A 12,071-nucleotide genomic window follows, 5' to 3' on the forward strand; every position below is an offset into this window, starting at 1 on the left:
GATAATTTTTTCACTAATTAGTCTTTTGAACAATCAGCTCTGAAAAAGATCTGATGTGAAAAGATCTGGTTTGAAAATATCTGATTTGATTGGTCTAAAGACCAATAAGTGGAATAAAGATTAGAATTGGGCTGCCTGTGTAACACAGCAATAGATCACTTTCTACAGCAAATGTGAGGCGACACAACAACCAATGGTTGCGTGCCACGTCATCAACTGTGTCATCCACTGACATATGATGTGATTAGCTGATACTTAAAATACTTATCAAGGCGATGTCAGATCTGTCAGACGTCAGCAACGTCTAAGCTTTGGAAAGTGGCTGAAGTCTGTTTGGAAGCAGCGATAAACTCCCTCATAGTCTGTTTGGTCCCAGCCACACAGGCTGTGTTTACACAGGCAGCCCAATTCTGATCTTTTGCCCTGCGTTGCTGGCAAAACAGCTGATCTGATTGGTGAAAAGACCAATTAMTGGGAAAAAGATCAGAATTTGGCAGCTACAGACGCATGAACATGTATGAAATTGAATATGCGTTCATCAACTGTCTGTTTTTCTGTAAATTGTTGAACTGAATTTGGTGTCTTTCTTTTGTCGTCCAATCATCTCTGTTGTTCACCATACGTCAACGGATGACTCCTGTTGAAAAACAATTGGCTCAATCCGGAATGGGTGGGTAGAGTTCACTCTTTAAAACCGTCGGATTGGTCCATGATGTGCAAACTCCACCCTCCAGCACACCAGTTCACACCAGCTGAATGAAATCCAGAGCACCTAATCGCAATGGGGAAATTGAACCAATTGAAATGAAGTTCATTGGCTGACAGCTGTACATAATTAGCCAGCCAGGTTWGAAGAGTCTGGGATTCCTTTATGAGGTGCAACCAAAACAGCTGTCAGACAAAGCAACAGGGATATTCTGGCAGGGTGTCTGGCTAGCATTAGTTCTGAATACGGTTGTGTTTTTGATCACTAATATGGCTGTGACTTTTGGACTCTCTTTGAGGTTAGTTTTTCAATGTATTRATCTGGTTGGTTTACCTTGTTTTAAAGTGTRCACTGGTTWTTTATGTTTAACTGTCTGAATGTTTTGTAGTGTRTCTTGGATTTGTTGCCTGCTAATTGGAGGGATAACTTGTTTTACACTTAAAGGTGCGTTTTGGTTTACACTAATTCAGCTCAAATCACAGTAGTCTAGTTCCGATAGCTTAATAAAGCTGGCATTTTACCACAATGTTTTCTTTGTTTCCTAGGTAACGCTCATGGGCATGCTGCCTACCCTGGACCTGAACCAACTGGAACATCTGCCCCAGCAAGTGTGGTGTCTGGTCCAAATTCCAAAGCTACTGGCCACAATGCCCCGTAGCAAGAAGCTCTGGCACAATGCCCGTCAGCAAGAGCTACTGGCCACTGCCCCGTCACAAGAGTACTGGCCACATGCCGTCAGCAAGCAACTGACAATGCAGTACAAAGTCTACTGGCACAATGCGTCATCAGAAGCTACTGGCCACAATGCCACGTCATCAGAAGCTACTGGCCACAATGCCACGTCATCAGAAGCTACTGGCCACATGCACGTCATCAGAGCTACTGGCACAATGCACGTCATCAAGAAGCTACTGGCCACAATGCCCCTTCAAGTCATAAGTCTGAACCCGGCGCTCAGCAGAAGCGTCGCGGCGCCTCAGCAGAAGCGTCCGGCCCCGGCGCTCAGCAGAAGCGTCCGGCCCGGCGTCAGCGAAGCTCGGCCCCGGCGCTCAGCAGGCGCGGCCGGCGCCGCAGCCGGCGTCCGTCCCGGCGCTCAGACAAGCGTCGCGCCGGGCTCAGCAGAAGAATCCGGCACTCAGCAAGCGACAGGCCCCGGCGCCTCAGCACAAGCGACAGCCCCGGGCCTCAGCAAACGAAGCGGCACACGCGACGCCTCAGACAGCGACAGCCTCAACAGACGGCCCGACCAATCAACTAGGGAGATCATAATTTGGATTGCCAACTCCTTAATCGTCTTTCCCATGTTACTTTGCCTCTTTTGAAGAAAGGGCAAAGGTAACTGAGGTGGGGAAATATGCCAACTAATGCGCTTGTTTGAAATGAGGTTCCTTCACTTGACAATTGTAATGCAAATTGTTTACAGGGGTGACGATACATGGTTTTAATTGTTTGTATAACCATACGACAAATTTACTTCTGATTTGCGATATTGCTGACACTTTTAGGTTCTACGGTTATGCTTTTGTTTAGCTGGTGTTCCTGCTACTCTTGCATGATTTGCTCAATAACAATTTGACTTTCAAAATACCTTGTCCTTCAATTATGTTCTCTTCTGCCTACCATGTGCTTGCTGTTTAGGAACAGAGTGGCCTGGAGTAAAGGGATGTGGTTCACAACACTTGTGTAAAAATTTGTTTAGCTTTGAACTACCAGAAACATGCTAAAGTTCTCTAATTGTCAAAGCTCCTCATATGTATACTTTACCTGTCCTTTGTGTAGGCTGTTTGATTTACAGTAATCTACTCTTACCATCAATGCCTAAAGAATGTGTGCAGTTTACCTCATCGTCCCTTACCTGTAATACTCCCAGGGACGCTAAAGTTTCTTGCTTGCTTTTCAGAAATGTTTTAAGCGCTAGGGGTTTATTAAAATAACGTTCCCAAGGTAACGGACATTTTCTTTGGCCCAGATCGTAAAATATTCATATTTACAGATTAGGAAAGAAACACTCCCAAAGATTCCAAAACTGTCAAAATATTGTCTGTGTAAAACAACCTACTCTGCAGACAAATCTAACCGGAAGTGATCATTAAAAAATATATCTTTCCTGGACGTCTTCCATTTAAAAGGGGTATCAACCAGATTCCTTTTCCAATGGCTTCCTCAGGCTGTGACCAGGCATTAGACATAGTGTCAGGCTTTTATTTTGAAAATGAGTGATTTTTCAAAAGTAGTCAGGTATCCTCCGAATAGTTCTTGCGCGAGAGGGAGCTCTCCATTTTCCTTTTGTCTCTAAATGATAGGTTATGGTCCGGTTGAATATTATCGATTATGTTTGTTAAACAGAAGGCGCTGTGAATTATGGGTGCTCTGAAATATGTGATAGTTGGCTTCTAAGAGTTGGAATAAGTGGGTGGTATCAGTTTGTATCAGTTTTGTCAGAATGATATCTAATTGACTGATGGACGGTGATTGCTGGCTGACTTTTGTCCATTTGCAATATGTTTAAACAATGATAAACCATCACCAGAATGGCATTCTAAAATCAACACCAACGAGCGATGGAGAGTAACCAGAATCACTTCCCGGCCATCCCGAGTTCGTCAGGCCAGTCACTTTTGCATTTCTGCGGTTATTTGAGCATGTCAATTTGTGATGGTAAATTGCATTGAAACATATTGCAAATGGACAGCCGTGCACCTGGTGATTGGAATGGGTTACCAGAAGCACATTTTTTAAATGTTTTTTAACGCCTTTAGGTGGGCCACCACCCGAGCCCGGTATTTTGGACGTTTTCAAAAAATCGTTAAAAACAACCGAGCCAATTCTCCTCTTCATACATGACAAATAGACCATCTAGGTTTATTCATGGCTTAACGTAGTGCTATATATCATTTGTTAATAACCATTTGGACATGAGACTTTGGTTTGGGACTTCCTATGATCGTAAATGGCAAATGGACATAACATCCTGATATGATAAAGTATGTTCATACACTTCTATATATGTAAAATTTACAAAAGAATCGAAAGAATTTCAAAAAATGGTCCAGAACGCATTTTTTAAGGGGTGATACTTTTGAAAAAAAACTGACATTTTTTAATTGTACTCTTGGGTCTTGATTTGTGTTACATTTGCAATAAGAACAATTTACGGTGGCGCGCACTCGCCATCTATTGGATTTTGCAGTGTTACATTGGCATTTGCCGAATGGCATTTGCAATGTGTTTTGAATGAAACGGCGTCAAATGAGTGGTATTAGAGTGGTCTAGTGCCCAATTAAACTGCCTGCTACTAGGCCCAAAGCTAGGATATGCATATTATTTGTACATTTGGATAGAAAACACTCTGAGATTCTAAACCTGTTTGAATCATGTGTGTGAGTATCAAAAACATAGTTGGCAGGCGAAAACCCAAGGACAAACCATTCAGAATCTTTTTTTTGAGGTCACTCTCTTTTCAATGAGCATTCATTGGGAATCACATTTCTAGCAATGTTCTTCAGTTCCTATCGCTTCCACTGGATTGTAACAGTCTTTAGAAATTGGTTGAGATTTTTCTTTGAGAAATGAAGAAGTAGCACTGTTCAGAACGAGGGTAGAGGCAAGTGTAATCTTTGTTGAAGCGCATGACTGAAAGCTTGCTACACATTGTTTTCCTCCGGTATTGAACAGTAGTATCCCGTCTTCAATTGTATCGATTATTTACTAAAAAAATACCTAATTGTGATTAGAGAAGTAGTTTGAAATGTTTGACAAAGCTTACAGGTAACTTTTGTAGTCATGATGCGCGAGTTGGAATCAGTCTTTTTCTGAATCAGAAGCGCCAAATAAATGGACATTTTGGATATATAACGACGGAATTAATCGAACAAAAGGACCATTTGTTATGTTTATGGACATATTGGAGTGCAACAAAGAAGCTCGTCAAGGTAAGGCATGAATTATATTTATTTCTCCTTTTTGTGTCGCACCTGGAGGTTGAAATATGATTGTCTGTGTTTGTTTGCTGGGGTGCTATCCTCAGATAATAGCATCATTTGCTTTCGCCGTAAAGCCTTTTTGAAATCTGACACGTTGGCTGGATTCACAAGTGTAGCTTTAATTTGGTGTATTGCGTGTGTGATTTCATGAAAGTAAAATTTTTATAGTAGTTTATTTGAAATTGGCGCTCTGCTTTTCACTGGATCTTGGCCAGTGGGGACGCTAGTGTCCCACATATCCCAGAGAGGTTAAACAATTACTATGAAGGCCTGATTCACGCAGTCTCCTATGAAAGTTTAAGTTGAGATGTGTCTGTTACTTGAACTTTGTGAAGCATTTAATCAGGAAGCAATTTCTGAGGCTGGTATCTCTAATGAACTTATCCTCTGCAGCAGAGGTAACTCTGGGTTTTCCTTTCCTGTGGCCGTCTATTGAGACCCAGTTTCATCATAGCGCTTGATTTTTGCGACTGCAATTGAAAATTTGAAAATTCTTGAAATTTTCTGGATTGACTGACAATGTTCTTATTTGACTGTTCTTGCCATAATATGGACTTGGTTTTACCAAATAAGCTATCTTCTGTATGTCACCCTATGTGTCACTACAAATGATTGATAAGAAAGGAAAGAAATTCCACAAATTGACTTTTAACAAGGCACACCTGTTAATTGAAAAGCATTCCAGGTGACTACCTCATGAAGCTGGTTGAGAGAATGCAACAAGGCAAAGGCTCCAACTTAGAACAATCTCAATATAATTTTGATTTGTTTGAATATTTTTGGTTACTAACATTATTCAAATGTGTTATTCAATCATTTTGATGTCTTCAATATTATTCTACAAGGAAGAAATTTGTTTAAATAAAGAAAAACCTTGGAATGAGTTGGTGCGTCTAAACTTTGACTGGTATGTAAATGGAAAGATCATGTCATAAATGTTGAATAAGTGTAAGAAGGTGTTGAATCTTATGGCTCGGTCTCTGGTTATGAATGGGGTGCTGACAGACAATCGTTGAAAGATTTTTATGAGTTAGAATCAGGACGACAATTGATTACAGGTAAATCGTTTATGGAAAAGCGGCAAGACTTGGCTTCAGAGCTGAACAGAATCCAGTATATAGCTTAATTAAAGGTGTTATGAATCTCCTGCTGAGGATCCAAGGCCTCATATCAGCTTGGCAAATGGCTGATGATGACCAGACCCATCTCACCCACACAGGAGAAGAGTGGGGGGTGGGCCGGTTTTGACACCTTAAAACTCTTTCAAAAATTAGGCATTTCTCTATTGCTCTTCAGTATTGGGAAAGGAATGCTCCTTTGTCTACAGAAGATCTTTACCGCTAAACTATAACTTCCAAAAGTAAACACTGGAACAATATTTCTAACATCTGTCTGTTTGGATAGTCATGGGATCTAAAGAATAATCATGTCACATTGTTTATTATTTGAGTCATTAAGAATGGTATCAAAGAAAATACTGTACCTCGGAAAGTGTACATGTTTTATCTGTCCAGTTTCCATTGTCTGTGTGATATGAAAATGGATGAAACTATTTTTGCTAAGATAGGAATTAAATTTTACTTCCTAATGAGATAATTGTTCTTCATATAAACTATGCACAGTGACTAGCCACGCCCAAGTGAGGTCAGAGTTCGTGTCAGCATGACGGAACGCCCCTTTGGCGAGTGCTTAAAAGGACTCGCTAAGAATTAACATATCAGACCAGAAAAGTGTGGAGCGTTAGCTACATGTTGAAAATGGTTAGAACTTAAACTCAACCGAGGTGAAGAAGATAACGCCCAGACTAGACCTGAACATTGCCAGTCTGCAGCTATGCGTGCAAAGTGCTTCAAACTCAGACTAAAACACAAAGTGGGAAGGATAAAATCATCTCAGATAATCATTGGTCGTCTGAATATCTGCTGTGAAAACACTCTACTACAAGCACAGACAACTAAGAAGAAGGACATTGTGACCTCTGGTGGACAATCAACCACGGGAGAGCCACAAGAAACCTTTCAGAGAGGGTTGGTTCTGACCGTGACAGACGACGAACGAAGGATTTCAACACGTGAATACATTGTTTTTTCTTACCCAAACGGCGGTGGTTCATGTGCAAGATATATGATTAATGTGGGAATAGTTATAGAATGTATCCACGATTAATTCCCTTTTTTCTCTCTCTATTTTCCCAACCCCCTTCTCTATCTCTGTGTAATAACATCATATCTTGTCAGTCAACTGGAACTTTTGTCTCATGTGTGTGTGTATGTGTATTGTGTTATTATTTTTATAATATCTTATATAATTGTGGTAGTACTGAATAATCGGCAAAGCTGGGGTTCTTGCGGATCCAAGAAGGTTACGACTCTTCAGAATGAGACTGATATGAGGTAATGATTAATAAGCGACTGTTATCGAAAAATTATTTCTTCAAGAATTTACAACAACAACTTCTTCCGTATTGCCCCACATTCCTAATTAGTTCATTTAAACGGGTTAACAATTAAACATAGTTAGTGGATTAAATAAATAACAGTCATCACATTAAAGAAAGTCACGTCACAACAAAGGATATGTATTGGTGCATTTAAATCAACATCTGTATGTGTCTTACTAGTGGAGGCAGGTGAGATGCCTTTGGATAAACAAAAAATTGTCAGTAGCTTACTGGGTTGAAATGCTGRGAGGTTTAGCATACCACTGCTACTGTTCTAGATGAATGTTGGGAAAATACTAGTAGACAAGGTAGTGGTTTTGGTCGGACTGTTGGAAAGCTTGCTGATGTGAGTGGTTTGAGGMAGTCGGAGGTTGACCCGTCTGTGGTAATAGGGGATGTTCCTCCATGGTTACACCAGGATCCTGGTGTTGATCTAACCTTGGTAGAGAAAAGGAAATATCTGTCAGAAGTCAGTGAAACTGGTTGACAATTCCATTGATCTATGTTTTTTACGCTTTTTTACCGCTTTTCACAGATGGCTCCAAGGATCCAGATATTGGTCGCTCAGCAGCAGGCATTTACGTTCRTGAACTTGATATGCAGATATGTAGAAGACTAACAGATGAACTGTGAGTATACTCAGTGTAAATGTTGGTGATAATAGTTGCCCTCCAGTGGGTGTTCTACTGGGTAGAGGTGAGGCCAAATGTAAGATCAGAGACATTTTGATAGATGTGTMGCAGAAGAGATGTGGCGCTGAGCACAAGGGKCGGAATTTATATGCCCTCCAAAGAAAGTTCGGTGGACCAAGACTTAAAAGGTTAGATTAGGAAGGGAGAGCTGGTGTTTGCTGGTTTGCGCTTAGGGCATTGCACATTGACCTCGTCATTACATCTGGTTGGCAAACATGTGAATGGATTGAGTCTGGAATGTATGGTTGATGAAACATTGGACAATGTGTTGTTATGTTGTTGTATGTATGTATGTATGTTGAAGAGAGAAACAGATTGAAGTGTAGGGTCATTGAGGTTTGACTGGGTTAGGAAGGGATTTGGGGGATGGGGGAGGGTCTATTAGAAGTTATTAGGGCTCTTTTTTATTTTCTCAGAAGTACTGAGTTAGGAAGGGGGATTTATAAATGTTTTAAACAGCGATTGACACTCCAGCTCCAGGTGGCGGCATGTACCTTTTAACATTGGTTTGCGGACCTCCATTATATCATAGAAAAAGAAGAAGACGACAACAACTGCCTGGACAGTTTCTTATTGCCGGTGCAGATTTTTGTTAGTTGTGTCTCTAAACTCACTTTAGTCAGTCGTCAGCTACTTGGTCCGTGGTTGGTCGCGTTCTTTTTGTTTGCCTCTATTTGTCTATCTAGTATTGGCCATAGCATGCACTTGCCAACATAATGTTTCAGTTATTTCTTGACTTTCAAGTCGAGTTATTTCCTACTTAAGAGGCATATTGTTTTGTAAATAAAGGGAATGCCTAACGTATCACCTGACTACCTCAGGTTGCCGTTCCGGGAATCGTTGTCGTTACCTGCCTTTCSAATGAATACTAGTTTGAAAAATCTTCCACACATGGAAATAAGATGGTGGCACTGAGGGCTTGTCRGTTTACTGCTTTGTTTGCTTTCTACTTAGCCATTTACTTTAWGCTTGTATTCTTATATATTATTATTGTTGTTGCATTGTCGAGAAGGAACCTGCAAGTAAGAATTTTGTTGGATGGTGTATACYATGTGCATTCTGTACATACGACTAATAAAACTTGAAACATGGAAAACAGATGTATGTTTTTGGAGGATTTTCCATTGACAACATGACTGAGCACCACAGATTACTGTACACAGTGTGTAGTGGTGCCTGGAGAAATTCTAACATTTTGGGAGTTTTTACCCTTGTAAGATGGCCAAAATTACAGTGACTAAATCAATGGAGGCTGGAGCAAAAAATMWATAARAAATCTGGCAAATCTTGTAGAACAAGACAGCAGCAGGACAGAAAATGACCTACTAGTCTCTAAGCCACTGAATCACATTTCTTGAGGCGTCATTACAGACCCGGGTTTGATCAAAGGCTGTGTCACAACTGGCCGTGACAGCCGTCGCTTCTGCTGAGGCGCGGGGGCGGTCGCTTCTTGCTGAAGGCGGCGGGGGCCGGTCGCTTCTGCTGAGGCGCGGGGGCCGGTCGCTTCTGCTGAGGCGGGCGGGTCGCGCGGTCGCTTCTGCTGAGGCGCGGGGCCGGTCGCTTCTGCTGAGGGCGGGGGCCGGTCGCTTCTGCTGAGGCGGCGGGGGCCGTCGCTTCTGGCTGAGGCGCCGGGGGCGGTCGCTTCTGCTGAGGCGCGGGGCGGTCGCTTCTGCTGAAGGCGCGCGTTGGCAGTTGCTTCAGATGTGGCAATTCGACCCGACGTCACATTTGCCAGGCTATTGTGGGCAGTAGCTTTAGCATTTGGAACAGACACCACACTTGCTTGGGCATGGGCTCCAGTTGGTTCAGGTCCAGTGGATGCAGGATGCCCATAAGCATTTACCTAGGAAGCAAAGAAAAATACAGTTGTAAAAATCAAGCCCTTAGCTATCGGAACTATAGTGATTTGAACTGAAGTAGTGTAAACCAAGACACACCTTGAAGGGTAAAACACGTTATCCCTCCAATTAGCAGGCAACATATCCAAGAAACACTACAAACATTCAGACAGTTAAACATAAATAACCAGTGAAAAATGTAAGAAAATGGTAAACACAACAAATAAATACATTGAAAAAATCACCTCAAAAAGAGTCCAAAAGTCACAGACCATATTAGTGATCAAAACCACAACAGTATTCAGAACTAATGCTAGACCGACACCTTGCCAGAATATCCCTGTTGCTATGTCTAACAGCTGTTTTGGTTGCACCTCATAAAGGAATCCCAGACCCTTCTAACCTGCTGGCTAATTACGTACAGCTGTTCAGCCAATGAACTTCATTTCCATTGGTTAATTTCATAATTGCGATTAGGTGCTCTGGTTTCATTCAGCTGGTGTTGAACTGGTGTGCTGGAGGGTGGAGTTTTGCACATCATGGACAAATCGACGGTTTTTAAAGAGTCAACTCTACCCACCCATTCTGGACTGAGCCAATTGTTTTTCAACAGGAGTCATCCGTTGACGTGATTGGACGACGAAAAAAAAAAACAAATTCAGTTCAACAATTTACAGAAAAACAGACAGTTGATGAACGCATATTCAATTTCATACATGTTCATGCGTCTGTACGCTGCAAATTCTGATCTTTTTTTTCCACTAATTGGTCTTTTCCAAATCAGATCAGCTTTTTTGCACAATACCTTTTTACTTTTTTATTTACACTTTATTTAACCAGGTAGGCAAATTGGAGAACACGTTCCATTTAACAATTGCGACCGCCTGCCAAGATAAGCAAAGCATTCGACACATACAACAAACACATAGATTACCAACCAAATGAGAGTAAAACAAAACACTACTAGACAATTAATACCAGCTGAAAAAAAATAAGTCTATATACAAATGTACGAACCAAGTAGTGAGATAAGGGAGGTGAGGCAAACAAAATATATAGGTATAAAAAACATAAAAATATAAACAAGGCCAATGGAGCGAAGTGAGATACAAACACAGCCAAGTAAAATAAAAAACTAAAAAACAACACTGGCAAATAGGTTGGTTATGCAGTGGAAGAAATGTGCAAAGTAGAAGACAGAAATTACATGGGGTGCAAAGGAGCAAGAATAAAATATAATAAATAAAACAGTACGGATCACAGGGTAGTTCGTTTGGGCTAAATTGTAGATGGGCTATGTACAGGTGCAGTGTAATCTATTGAGCTGCTCTGACAGCTTGGTGCCTTAAAGCTAGTGAGGGAGATAGGTGTTTCCCAGTTTCAGAGATTTTGTAGTTCGTTCCAGTCTTGGCAGCAGAGAACTGGAAGAGCAGGCGTCCAAAGAAGAATTTGGTTTTGGGCGGTGACTAGAGAGATATACCTGCTGGAGCGCTGCTACAGGTAGCGTGCTAGCCTAATGGTGACCAGCGAGCTGAGAAAGGGGGCGACTTACCTAGCAGGTTTGGTAGAGAACGCTGGAACCAGGTTGGGTTTGGCGACGAGTATGAAGCGAGGGCCGCCAACGAAGAAGTGTAACAGGTCGCACGTGGGGTGGGTAGTATATGGGGCTTTGGTGACAAAACGGATGGCACTGTGATAGACTGCATCCAATTATTGAGTAGGGTTTTGGAGGCTATTTGTAATGCATCCCCGAATCGAGGATGGTAGGATGGTCAGTTTACAAGGGTATGTTTGGCAGCATGAGTAAAGGATGCTTTGTTGCGGAATAGGAGCCAATTCTAGATTTGACTTTGGATTGGGAGATGTTTGATGTGGGTCTGGAAGGAGAGTTTACATCTAACCAGACACCTAGGTATTTGTAGTTGTCCAAATATATCTAAGTCAAGAGCCGTCCAAAGTAGTGATGTTGACAGGCGGGCAGGAGCAGGCAGCGGATCGGTTGAAGAGCATGCATTTGGTTTTACTTGTATTTTAGAGAGCAGTTGGAGGCCACGGAAGGAGAGTTGTTAGGCATTGAAAGCTCGCCTGGAGGGTTGTTAAACAACAGTGTCAAAAGAAGGGCCAGAAGTATACAGAATAGTGTCGTCTGCGTAGCAGTGGATCAGAGAATCACCAGCAGCAAGAGCGACATCATTGATGTAAACAGAGAAGAGAACATAGACAGAGAAGAGAAGAGAAGAGAAAGAGAAGAAAGAGAACAAACATCATACAGTGGGGCAAAAGATCAGAATTGGGCTCACCTGTGTAAACACGTGCGGAACGCCGTGGCTAAAGGGAGAGCGGCTGTAAGCCTGTGTGGTCTGGGACCGAGAAGACAGATGGATCAGTCCACAGATGACACAGATTGATGAC

General features: G+C 41.9%; 2 long non-coding RNA genes across 2 annotated transcripts in view; both read left to right on the forward strand.

Annotated features, from left to right (window-relative positions):
* The first annotated feature begins 852 nt into the window (after positions 1-852).
* LOC112072711 (uncharacterized) lies at positions 853-1,367 on the forward strand. Its single transcript, XR_002894374.2, has 3 exons — positions 853-1,004; positions 1,095-1,150; positions 1,252-1,367. It is a non-coding gene; the product is annotated as an uncharacterized lncRNA (long non-coding RNA).
* A 575-nt stretch (positions 1,368-1,942) lies between these two features.
* Positions 1,943-12,071, forward strand: part of LOC139024914 (uncharacterized) — a 14,940-nt gene continuing 4,811 nt past the window's right edge. Inside the window, exon 1 of the long non-coding RNA XR_011476311.1 lies at positions 1,943-2,211. This is a non-coding gene — a long non-coding RNA (uncharacterized lncRNA). The remainder of the gene's footprint in view (positions 2,212-12,071) is intronic.

Source organism: Salvelinus sp. IW2-2015, unplaced genomic scaffold (assembly GCF_002910315.2).
Source record: "Salvelinus sp. IW2-2015 unplaced genomic scaffold, ASM291031v2 Un_scaffold2010, whole genome shotgun sequence".
Classification (NCBI taxonomy): Eukaryota; Metazoa; Chordata; class Actinopteri; order Salmoniformes; family Salmonidae; genus Salvelinus; species Salvelinus sp. IW2-2015.